Below are 13,762 nucleotides of genomic sequence, written 5' to 3'. Positions count from 1 at the left end.
TATCTTATTCCATTGTACATGATCTTAGAACGATCTTTATTATGGATTGTAAGGGTAAGGTACTGCTTCAGAGATTCTGGCAGTCTTGTAAGACGACGGTAAACGTCCTAGTCACATCTTCGGCATCCTAGAAAGGGCGGGATGTGACAAACATCACTCATGTTAATCAAAATTTATTTAATTTTCAATTTTACCCTTTTATATCCTTACAATCTTCTTCTCATCCCCCAATTCATCACCCCCACCACGTACCCTTATCCCACCCCTCCCCGCCATCTAGATCCTTAACGACCAACATTTACCTTTGCCCCACCCCCACCATTTCTTACACCTGTCCCATGGCTATAACAGTCCTCCCACGCCACCCCATCCTCCTCTATCTTGTACAACTGGAACAATAGTAGCATTGCCATCTTGAAGGGCGACACGCAACAATGCGTATTGATGCAGGTAACTACAGATTTCCCTTTCTTGTCTTGGATCTCTACAATCACCACTGCATGCAAGCCGTGATCCACAAGCAGTCATGTAGTGGTCTTGCCGATGGGGCTAGTACCGCTTTGACGATGGCCAATTTTCCAAAAAATAAAAAGGAATCTCCTATAGTCCCTTTTTTTTTTTTTTTAATAACCAAACCGAGATTTCATCTTCTCTCCGATCATGAAATCCTCCAATATCTTTCCTCTCTATAGTGTGTTGTCGCCACCCCGAGCATTGACCTCGGACCACATTGACTAGGTTGAGTGCCGCCTAAGGGGAATTGCAATCACCGATGCCCTTGTGAATTTTCTCCAGTATAGGGGTGGTTCGGGAAGGGGGCAGAAGGAGGTTGTAGCGGGGGGAGGTGGGGCAAGATTGGGGTTGCAGTGTGGATGGGAAGGAAGAACAGATGATCAAAATCACCAGATCTTTTGGTGATTCTCGTTGTGAATTTTCTCACCATATTCTTTTGTTCTCATTCTGATGAAGCTAATCAAGACGAAGAAAACTTCATGCTTTGAGTTCCGAAAAGACAACTCTTCAAAGGTTGATATTCATAAACGATACTCGTGCTCAGGTTGACGGTAGTTTACTGGTGGGTAAGGGCGGTGTGGGGTAAGCTATAGGAGTGACAAAGACTTGGTTATGGTTGTAGGGGCTACAATGAAGAGGGTGGAATGGGCAGCAATGGGTGTGGGCTCAAATTTGTGGTGCTGGGGCTCGACAAGGTGCATCAAGGGTAGTCGTGGGAATGCGTGGCGTTTAAAGGGAGGATGAGGGGTTGGAATAGAGGGAAGGGAAGGGAAGGGAAGGGAAGGGGTGGGAACAGGAAGGGATTGGGTTGGATTCTGCTTGAACATGGAACTGGATTGCAGGTAAGTGGTGGGGCAGTGGCATTGGCAAAGTGGAAGGAGGGGGAGACGGTAAGTTGAAGATGATGTGGATCCTTTTTTTCTTCTTTTCTTTTAATTTAAAAAGAAAAAAAAGCAGTTTATAAGGGTAAAATTGGAAATTAAATAAATTTTGATTAACTTGGAATAATGTTAACCCAATTTAGGTACCCCAAACATGGTATGTGGAGCATCGGTTACCTAAGCTATAATTCTCAAAACGTATGTACCCTAGGTATCATTTATTCTACAATTTTTTTCTAAATGAGGGTAAATAATTCCATTTCACATACCTACTTGAAAAATATGTAATGACAATGACACATTTTGATAATAATACAATGAAAATTTCAACTTATTTTTAAAAACCCTTTTATACCCTTAACATTAAAAACTTAAGAATAAAAGAAATGACAATTAAAAGAAGGTGTCAAATTCTAAATACACCAATAAGGGATTGTCATTCTGACACTTAAAAAAAGGTATAAAACTTCTATAATTTTGTCTACGGGGCCTACAAAGACATGGTTGCAAAAGGATGGAAAACATATTTGCTACCTATTTATTATTATAAAAAAAAGAAAAATGTATAAACGATAAAAAAAAAAATTTAAGCAATCGTATGATACAATGAAAGTAAATAGTTTGGTAGGAATTTGCTATATATGTTGACAATAATGCATCTTATAAGTTTTATTTGTCTCTAGTAGGTAATTCTATAGCTAAATTTTAATGTGATAATTGTCAAGAAAGTCACATCTTATAAGGCATAAATTTTATTTCTCTCTAATAAGTTGTTATATAGCTAGAGTTTAACATGATAATTGCCAAGGAAGTCACATCTCTTAAGGGTTTATGATGAGGAGAAGTTTGGATTACTTTGGTACATTCGACAATATAATGGTATTGGTGGGGTTAAATCTTAGTTATTTAAACCGCATTTTAAGTGTCGTTTTATATTTTTATATTGTTTTCTGAATTGACGATATCAACGATGTTTCCAAAAATTGTTTTATTCTATTTTTTTAATGAAAGGATCTTTTTTTTTTCTTTTTAAAATTGGTAACTGAATTTATTTTTTTTAATATTACATAAGTTTATGGGTTGAGGTTTTCTCGTCGGTCACCCCATATGAGAATCTTTTGAGGGGTGCTTTCTGAACCGTTGGATCTAAATTTCATTATGCTGAAGTGTTGATTTAGAATAAGTGGTATGCATAACAATACAGTTTATATAATTCTAAGAAACCCTATTTTTTTGGTAGAAGAGTTTATGGAAACTAAGATACGTATTGGTATTTGGTAGAGAAACGAAAGAGGGAAGGGAGAGTTTGCGGCTGCAACACTCCACCCCACCAATCTTGCCGAAGAACAATCAAGCATCAAACTTCTTGTGGCTCCGACAGGTAATTCTTACTTGCAGCTTCTTTTTTTTTCTGTTGCTTATAAGGATTCATTGCTTGAAAAGCCTGAAAGGGAGAGAGAGAGATGGTTTTTGATCTGTGACGATCTCTGTTCTTGTTGTTGAGATATGAAATTGGTTAAATCGATTGATTTGTGACGCCATCATCTCTCTCTCTCTCTCTCTCTCTCTCTCTCTCTATATATATATATATATATATACACAGTGACTTACCGCCCTTTCTCTCACCTAGGTTTGTGATCTTAGAATACGAACAGGAGTCTGAGGCAAAAACTCTTGTTTCAAAGAAGGCCGAGATGGCGATGTTGGTTTCCAAGTTAGAGGAGAACATCAACAATCTTATACATGCTTCAAATCAATCTGAAAACAAAATGGTATGAAAGATTTATTTTCTGATTCAAGAGTAAATTGTAGAATGTTACTCTTCTATTCTAAATCAGTTTTTATTGGACTTTGCAGCAAGATTTATTGCTGAAAATTTCAACATTAGAATCTGAGAACCAAGATATTGAAGAGAAATCACAGGCAAAGCTACTAGAGAAAACAGACAAAATAGAAACTCTTGAGAGAGAGATTGGCAAGCATTTGGAGCTTGTGGAATTCCCTTGAGAAAAAAATCAGCCAGCTTCATGGCAGTTCAAAAGAGAAAGAGCAGCAACTTCTGCAATCAATAGACAGAGGGAAACAGTTAGAAGATAAAAAAGAAGAGGTTTACATACACTACTTGATCAAAGACCAAAGAAGAGAGAGTGTAGCTGGGTCATAATGCAGACATGGAAGAGTTATTTCTGGGAAACCTTCTTCTTTGGATTCTGGCACTCCAAAGTGAAGGTCTGGGGGTAGGAAAAATTGTGGCTGCTGTATCAGCACTTGTTGTTGTGTTAATTGTTCATGGAGTTACTAGCCTAGAGAGAATGGTACCTGTCTTGAGAATAAAAGAAGGTTTGGATGTTCTGCAGTTTATAAGGAGTGCAAGATTCAGTTCAAATGGGATTTCTTGATATAAGGTAAATAATTCCATTGATGTCTATGTGCACTGGTTTAGATTGCTTATTGGGAATTGCAGGATGGTTTGTGATGGACTAGTTGTGGAGCTACTTGGTGAACCATATATCTTAGCTCTTTCAAGGATGCAGCGAATGCTACCTCTTAGCTTGGTCTTCCCTCACGCCTATTCAATCTTTGCATTGGTGATTTGGAGGACATACATTCTCACCAATATCTCAATTCGTGAAGATGCCCAATTTTACCAATCATTAGCATTGGCAATTGCTAATGCAATCAAGCACCAACCTTTCAGGGATGTACGTGTACGAGATACTCATGCCCTCTGTGATCTCCTAGCTTCTGATGTTGGTGATACTGAGTTTGTTGCAATGCTTGAAATGCATGGTCTTGACAAACACTTGAAAACCAAGGCATTTGTTACCCTTAATGTGAGGTTTTTCCTAAATGCAGTCCTTGATTGTAAAATGCCACTGTCTGCAACACCACAGGATTCGTAACAGAGGGAGCTCTTGTTGATTTAATCAAACAAATGATTAGTATTGAGCAATTTTTACCCTTCTTTTCCCACTCCCTCCTCCTCATCCCCCCCCCCCCCCCCCCTTTTCACACACACATGAAAAAGAAAAAAAGGAACAAGAATTCTAATTTGACAAAATTAAATTTGGCAGCTTTTAGTTGTGTTGATATCTAGGTGCAATCGATCAAGCTCTTTTATAAAGATAGTGAAGAAGACAATGTGTGATGATTGTATCTTTCTTGCCATGATGAACATGATAGAAAACAAATACGGAACAATTCATGAAGATCGATAAGCATGCACGACAAACACTACAAAATACACGTTTTAGGCATACCTGAATCCATGGTTGAAGAATAAGAACTCCTCAATGTCTTTTTGTATGTTCCTCATACAACATGATCAATGTTGGTCTGGTCTACCCTCTTTCCCTTTTGCTTTTGGTCGTTAGCCTCACTTAATGGGTCAGTGATAACTATATATAGGGGTGAGGGTAAGGACCAACCCTGCAATAAAATTAGGGTTTCCTCCCCATTAAGGAAACAATACCTTAGGTCCACACATAATAATAAATATTTCATATCATTAAGGTGTGCTAATAGAATCCAATATCTCATAAAGATCACTTACCAATAATATTGGATTCTTTCTGCTTACTCCATCTTTAGTCAACACCACTAAACCGATTTTAGAAACAAATCTTTGACTATACTAGCCCACCTAATAGGAAATCTTACAATCTCCCACTTGGGCAGCATATGTCACAAGTTTTAGATTTTAAAATTTATTTAAAATGACTTTCCGGTTTAGATAAACTGAATGTGGCCACAAACAAAACAGTGTCGAATGGAATGCACCTTAAACCAAATGCCTTGGTCCAAATGAGAATTATAAACACCCAACCATATTGATCATCACATCTAAAGTGATATGAGACCACACACGTCAAAGTGCTCATAATATCACCGACTTGGGCTGAGCAGTATGAAAGTGTGGTATGGAAATAACATGCTATAGTGATCATCATGTCTATTTCCAAATTGGTCATGGCTCGAAAACCAAATGAGCCCTATGAGACAGAAACCGAAGGTCTCATTAACTACAAGCGTCTCCCAAACGCTCAAGCTTCAATCAAAGAAGCTCATTGGGACTAGGTTTGGATGTCCCACAACACTAGCACTAGACCTCAATCAAACGAGGCTTTGTTAGCGACTGGATGTATGTGTATTGACTGAAACCTCAGATACCGAATGAGGTAAATACACCACATATAACCTCAATTTTCTGTAGGAGGCAAATAGATAAGTGTATACACATAAACAAATGGCCATAATAAAAACGCATATATATTCTTGAGAAGAATAATAATGCATCATATGTATAAACTAAAACTGAAAGTCAAATGCGAACATATTGAGCAAAACTCCCACTAATAAAATACATCAAAAGAACTAACAAGTCCCATATTAGTGACATGCTCTTGAAAGATTTTTGGAGTCAAGCCCTTAGTAAGAGGATCTACAATCATGTTTTCTGTAGCAATCTGCTCCATTGTAATCTGTGACTCTTGAACTTTCTCTCTGACCAAAAAATACTTAATGTCAATGTGTTTAGAACCTGAAGTACTTTTACTGTTATGAGAGAAACGTACTGCAGCGGAGTTGTCACAGAACATCCTCAATGGTATAGATATAGAGTTAACAATATGTAGCCCTAAGATAAAATTCCTTAACCATAAAGCTTGAACAATGGCTTCATAACACGCCACATACTCAGCTTGCATAGTAGAAGATGCAGTGAGTGTCTGCTTGACACTCTTCCAAGATATAGCCCCATCTGCCATCACAAAAACATATCCAGAAGTAGACTTGAGGTCATCTAGGCATCCAGCAAAATCTGCGTCAGTGTAACCGACTACATCAAGTGAATCGATTCTTCTATAAGTAAGCATAAAATCCTTAGTGCCCTGCAAATATCTCATGACTTTCTTAGCAGCTACCCAATGCGTTTCACCAGGGTTGCACAAATATCTCCCAAGTACACTAACAACATAGGCAATGTCAGGCCGTGTACAAACTTGAGCATACATCAAACTACCAACAGCAGATGCATAAGGTATGTTCTTCATCTGATTGCACTCCAATTCTGTCTGTGGACATTGAGACTTGCCAAATTTGTCCCCTTTTACAACTGGAGCCTTACTAGGGGAAATGATAACATATTAAACCTTTTTAATATCCTCTCAATGTAACCTTTTTGAGACAAACCAAGAATGCCACAAGACCTATCACGATGAATCTCAATGCCCAAAACATAAGAGGCCTCACCAAGATCCTTCATATCAAAGTGATTGGATAATAATCGTCTTTTCTCATGCAAAAGATCAATATTTTTGCTTGCAAGAAGAATATCATCAACATAAAGCACAAGAAAAATGAACTTACTCCCACTGATCTTCAGATAAATATACTGGTCCACAAGATTTTCTTCGAAACCACAAGAAGTGATAACTTCATCGAACTTAAGATACCACTGTCTAAATGCCTGTTTCAAACTATAAATAGATTTCTTGAGTTTGCACACAAGGTGCTCTGTATCAACTTGCCTGAAGCCAAGGGGTTGTTGCATTTGAAATAATGCTACACCTAGGGTAGTTTTGTGAATTTTGCGTATAATACTACGCTAAATTCACCTTCTTGTGTTAGTAAATTAGTATCTAAGATTGAAAATTGGGTGGCATACATGTACACGAGATTTAAAAATAACTTGAGAGTGTTTATAATTGTATTTAATACATAATTTTTTTTTTTGGTTTAAAATTTAGTACATAATGTTTACTAAGAATGTAATTAAGCAAGTTACTAAATGACATTATCTAGTTGTGCCTACGTGAAACATATGTTGCATCATGGTTTCCTACTATCTCTTTATCTCTTGCCATTTTCGATCTTGTTGCAAATATTATTCAATAGGTAATCCCGACAATGAGGCATCACATCATCTATAAGTGGCATCAATATCAACCACCTTTTGTATAAGCATAATTAGCTTCATAATTGGCTTCATAATTGCCAAACTTCAGATGCTCTTTCATAGGATTATGTACACCACTCTCTCTGTGAACTCAACTGCAACTTTATACAAAATAAATACGGAACGATTCATGAAGATCGATAAGCATACACGACAAACACTACAAAAAAATATGTTTTAGGCATACCTAAATCTATGGTTGAAGAATAAGAACTCCTCAATGTCTTCTTGTATGCTCTTCGTACAACACGATCAATGTTGGTCTGGTCTACCCTCTTTCCCTTTTACTTTTGGTCGTTAGCATCACTTAATGGGTCAGTGATAACTATATACAGGGGTGAGGGTAGGGACCAACCCTGCAATGAAATTAGAGTTTCCTCCCCATTAAGGAAACAATACCTTTGGTCCACATATAGTAATAAATATTTCATACCATTAAAGTGTGCTAATAGAATCCAATATCTCCATAGAGATCACTTACGAATAATATTGGATTCTTTCTGCTTATTCCATCTTTAGTCAATACCACTAAACCGGTTTTGGAAACAAATCTTTGACTATGCTAACCCACTTAATTGAAAATCTTATAATCTCCCACTTGGGCAGCATATGTCACAAGTTTTATATTTTAAAATTTATTTAAAACGACTCTCCGATTTAGATAAACTGAATGTGACCACAAACAAAACAGTGTCAAATGGAGTGCACCTTAAACCAAATGCCTTGGTCCGAATGAGAATTACAAACACCCAACCGTATTGATCATCACATCTAAAGCGATATGAGACCACACACGTCAAAGTGCTCATAACATCACCAACTTGGGCTGAGCAGTATGAAAGTTTGGTATGGAAATAACATGTTATAGTGATCATCATGTCTATTTTCAAATTGGTCCTGGCTCGAAAACCAAATGAGCCCTATGAGACAGATACCGAAGGTCTCATTAACTACAAGCGTCTCCCAAACGCTTAAGCTTCAATCAAAGAAGCTCCTTGGGACTAGGTCCGGATGTCCCACAACACTAGCACTAGACCTCAATCAAACGAGGCTTTACTAGCGACTGGATGTATGTGTATTGACTGGAACCTCAGATACCGAATGAGGTAAATACACCACATATAATCTCAATTTTCTGTAGGAGGCAAATAGATAAGTGTATACACATAAACAAATGGCCATAAAAATGCATATATATTCTTGAGAACAATAATAATGCATCATATATATAAAATAAAACTGAAAGTCAAATGCGAACATATTGAGCAAAACTCCCACTAATAAAATGCATCAAAAGAACTAACAAATCCTATATTAGTGACATGCTCTTGAAAAACTTTTGGAGTCAAGCCCTTAGTAAGAGGATCTGCAATCATGTTTTCTGTAGCAATCTACTCCATTGTAATCTGTGACTCTTGAACTTTCTCTCTGACCAAAAAATACTTAATGTCAATGTGTTTATAGGCTGAAGTACTTTTATTGTTATGAGAGAAACGTACCGCAGTGGAGTTGTCACAGAACATCCTTAATGGTTTAGATATAGAGTCAACAATCTGTAGCCCTGAGATAAAATTCCTTAACCATAAAGCTTGAACAGTGGCTTCATAATATGCCACATACTCAGCTTACATAGTAGAAGATGCAGTGAGTGTCTGCTTGACACTCTTCCAAGATATAGCCCCACCTGCCATCATAAAAACATATCCAAAAGTAGACTTGAGGTCATCTAGGCATCCAGCAAAATCTGTGTTAGTGTAACCGACTACATCAAGTGAATCGATTCTTCTATAAGTAAGCATAAAATCCTTAGTGCCCTGCAAATATCTCATGACTTTCTTAGCAGCTACCCAATATGCTTCACCAGGGTTGCACAAATATCTCCCAAGTACACTAACAACATAGGCAATGTCAAGCCATGTACAAACTTGAGCATACATCAACTACCAACAACAGATGCATAAGGTATGTTCTTCATCTGATTGTACTCCAATTCTGTCTGTGGACATTAAGACTTGCCAAATTTGTCCCATTTTACAACTGGAGCCTTACTAGGGGAACATACTAACATATTAAACCTTTTTAATATCCTCTCAATGTAACCTTTCTGAGACAAACCAAGAATGCCACAAGACCTATCACGATGAATCTCAATGCCCAAAACATAAGAGGCCTTACCATGATCCTTCATATCAAAGTGACTGGATAATAATCGTTTTGTCTCATGCAAAAGATCAACATTATTGCTTACAAGAAGAATATCATCAACATAAAGCACAAGGAAAATGAACTTACTCCCACTGATCTTTAGCTAAATACACTGGTCTACAAGATTTTCTTTGAAACCACAAGAAGTGATAACTTCATCAAACTTAAGATACCACTGTCTAGATGCCTGTTTCAAACTATAAATAGATTTCTTGAGTTTGCACACAAGGTGCTCTGTATCAGCTTGCCTGAAGCCAAGGGGTTGTTGCATGTAAATATCCTCTTTAAGATCTCCATTTAGGAAAGTTGTTTTGACATCAATCTGATGAAGTTCCAAATCAAAATGTGCTACTAAAGCCATGATGATTCTGAAAGAATCTTTTGTCGAGACTGGAGAGAATGTTCCTTGTAACCTATGCCCTCTCTGGCTGAATCCTTTTGCTACAAGTCTGGCCTTGTAACGCTCAATTTCACCTTTAGAGTTCCGTTTGGTCTTGAAAATCCATTTACAACCAATCGGTCTGCATCTTTTTGGTAATTCAACCAAATTCCAAACATCATTAACAAACATAGAATTCAATTCATCTTGCATGACAAACATCCATATTGATGAATTGGGATCATTGGCAGCCTGGCCAAAACTGATTAGATCTGAATCCAAAGTAATATCAAACTCATGTTCTTGTAAATAAACAACATAGTCATCAGATATGGCAGGCCTACGAGTTCTCTCTGATTTCCTCAAGGGAACATCAGCAACAATATGGTCCTAAATCTCATCAACAACAGGGGGTGCAGGATCAACCACTATAGGTTGCACAGGTTTGTGAGTGGGTACATTCTCTTGTTCAATGTGAGGTTGTAATATAGTAGACGGCAGTGTCACAGGCATATGTACAAGAACACGTTCCTCCTCAAAAACAAAGTTACGTGATTGAGCAGACTGAAAACCTAAATCATCCTCAAAGAAAACTGCCCGATTTGATTCCACTACTCTAGTAGAATGTGTAGGATAATAGAATCTATATCCTCTTGATCTTTCAGAATAATCGATAAAATGACCACTAATGGTCCTTAGATCAAGCTTCCTCATCTGAGGATTGTAAGGTCTCACCTCTGCAGCACATCCCCATATATGAAAATGAGATAAATTTGGCTTCTTACCAATCCACAATTCATAGGGAGTTCTAGGAACAGACTTGTTAGGCACTTTATTCAAAATATATACTGCTGTTTTCAAAGCATCACCCCATAAGAAATCAGGTAAAGTTGAATTACTTATCATGCTTCTCACCATATCCATAAGGGTACGATTTCTCCTTTCAACCACCCCATTCTGCTCAGGTGAATCAGGCATAGTGTACTGAGCGTCAATACCACATTCTTGTAAGAATCTAGCAAATGGTCTAGGGTTACGTCCAGTTTCATCATATATATCATAAAACTCTCCACCTCGATCAGATCTCACACTTTTTATCTTCTTTTCCCTTTTAAGTTCTACCTCTGCTTTAAAAACTTTGAAAGCATCTAAGGATTCAGATTTTTCTTGAATAAGGTAAATAAAACCAAAACGGGAAAAATCATCTATGAAAGTAATATAATATCTGTATCCACCCATGCTAGTAGGAGTGAATGGATCACAAATATCAGTATGAATCAGCTCCAATGCTTCATCCTTCCTGGTTGCACCTTTCTTTTTAGCTCTAGTGTGTTTCCCCTTAATGCAATCAATACAAATTCCAAAACCTGAAAATCCAATTGAGGAAGTGTACCATCCTTAATCAATCATTCTATCATCTGTTTAGAAATATGTCCTAAACGTTTATGCCACAACATAGAAGAATTTTCATCCAATCTAGCACGTTTAGGATTTGTAACCACATAATTTATAACAGAAGAAGTGTTGACATATTTGCAAGAACTAATATCCAAATCAAATTTATAAAGACCATCACATAATAAGGCAGATCCAACCATTAGAGAACCAGAATAGAGAGTAAGTTTTTCATTGTCAATATTAAAAGTGTAACCACAACTGTCAAGAGTAAGTTTTTCATTGCCAATATTAAAAGTGTAACCACAACTGTCAAGTTTAGATACCGAAACAAGTTTTCGTCTAAACGATAGTACATAAACCACATCATTCAAATTCAAAACAAAACCAGTGGATAAAAGTAATATAACTACTCCTATAAATTCAACTTTGGTCTTCTCTCTATTTCCCATGTAGATCATCATCTCTCCCTCACTTGGTTTCCTCCTGCTTCTTAATTCCTGCAAACAATTAGTGATGTGAATAGTTGCTCCAGTATCAATCCACCACGAATCAGGGGAAACATCTACAAGATTGGATTCAAGACACACTACAGCTAAAGATGTACCTTTTTTTTTAAGCCATTTCTTATAGCCATAGCAATCTGTCTTCATATATCCATCCTTTTTGCAGAAGAAACACTTTCCCTTAAAAGCCTTAGTCTTTGGTTTCAGATTCTGATTGGTTTTCTGTTCTATTTTTCTTGATTTTTCTTGCTTGTTGCCTTTCCAATTTTTCTTGAATTTCTTCTTACCCCCATTATTGGAAACAAAATAAGCAGAATTAAATTTTTTTCTTCTTCTTTCTTTCCTCTTCCTGTACCAATATGGAAGTCATGTCCTCAAGATTCCACTTCAATTTTTGTGCATTATAGGAGGTCTTAAGAGTATCAAACGATGATGGAAGTGATTGCATAATTTACCACACAAGGAAAGAATCAGATATCTTCACTTCCATCTCGCCCAACGTGGCAGCATAATTGGTCATTTTCATAATGTGATCACGTACTCCACTAGTGTCATCATATCGAGTGGATGAGAACCACTCTAAATATGTTCCCTTCTCAGCCTTATCAAATTTGGTAAACTTTGTATTAACAGCTGCAAGAAAATCCTTAGCATTTTCTTTCAGAGGCATACTTTTCTTAATGGTCTTGTCCATAGTATGCTTCATAACAATCAGGCACAATCTGTTGGACTCCTCCCACTTTTCATAAAGTGTTTTTGCAGTAGCATCACTCTCAGTTGTGGGCTCGGGGGGTTTATCAGTTCTCAGGGCATAATCGAGTCTCATGATTGCAAGAGACACAGTAAGAGAGTCTATCCCCCCCTCAAAATTGGAAGCATTCAGGACTTTGATGGAAGATAATTGGGAAGTCATAGCTGGCAATAATAATTACCAAAATTTTACCAAAACATACAATATGCAATAACCAAAAGCATATCAACATCCCAATAATATAATGAAAACTGACTAATTAAGGCTTATTAATCAGATTTATCCCAATACCAATTTTAACAATTGTATGAAAAAAATAAACTGGGAAAAGATCCAGCATTATTGGGGTCACACCTATGGTGGCAAGATCGTCCAACATGCAGTGAAATCTTTCATATGTAAGGCGAGACGCCAAAAAAATAACACCATATTGTAAATTCCGTCACCTGTGGTGGTAAGACAATAACCTCCAAAATAGTGAAGCTCAAAACGTCACCCTCACACCACCAAGCAAAATCGACCAAACGAAGACTCACCTGTGTTGGCAAGAGCACATCGTTCGCCATATGGCTTTCTTGACTGCAATCCATCTAGATGGTCTATAGTGATTCCGCATCTTTAGGAATTAGCCCACTAAGTGGAAGTCTAATCTCTAAAATTACGAAAACTCTGTAGACCTAGATTGTAACTGTATGCCCATTATATTTTTAATAATTTTCCATCAAAGAATTACTAAATAATAATATGAAAAACAAAAGCATATAAAATTTTAATATATAAAATCATAAGTGTTCCCATTATGACAGATCAGAACAACATCATGGGTTGCATAATAATTTCCTATAGTGACTGAATCAAAATAGCACAAGAATTAATATGAAATAACAAAATTATATATTTAATGTGCTAGTGACTAAATCAAATATCACAAAAAGTAAATCTGTAAATAATTATGCTTTATAGTTCTATTATGAGTCAACCAATTAAAACTCATGACACCTTTTTATTTTATTTTATTTTATTTTTATTTAATAAAAAATATATTCTTTTGTATGATTTCTTAAAAGAAAAACACAGTTTCTCAAAAGAGAAACAATCTGTAACATGTACTTACCTTTTGTCACTTTTTTTTTAAACAACCAAACCGTACTTACCTTTTGTCACTTTTTTTTTTTT

General features: G+C 36.7%; 1 long non-coding RNA gene across 1 annotated transcript; it reads left to right on the top strand.

The window, feature by feature from the left end:
- The first annotated feature begins 2,644 nt into the window (after window positions 1-2,644).
- Window positions 2,645-4,326, top strand: LOC122075353. Its single transcript, XR_006139223.1, has 3 exons — window positions 2,645-2,775; window positions 3,025-3,166; window positions 3,252-4,326. It is a non-coding gene; the product is annotated as an uncharacterized LOC122075353 (long non-coding RNA).
- Window positions 4,327-13,762: the final 9,436 nt, after the last annotated feature.

This window comes from Macadamia integrifolia, chromosome 4 (genome assembly GCF_013358625.1).
Source record: "Macadamia integrifolia cultivar HAES 741 chromosome 4, SCU_Mint_v3, whole genome shotgun sequence".
In the NCBI taxonomy this organism is placed as follows: domain Eukaryota; kingdom Viridiplantae; phylum Streptophyta; class Magnoliopsida; order Proteales; family Proteaceae; genus Macadamia; species Macadamia integrifolia.
This window is presented reverse-complemented; position numbering and strand designations above follow the sequence as displayed.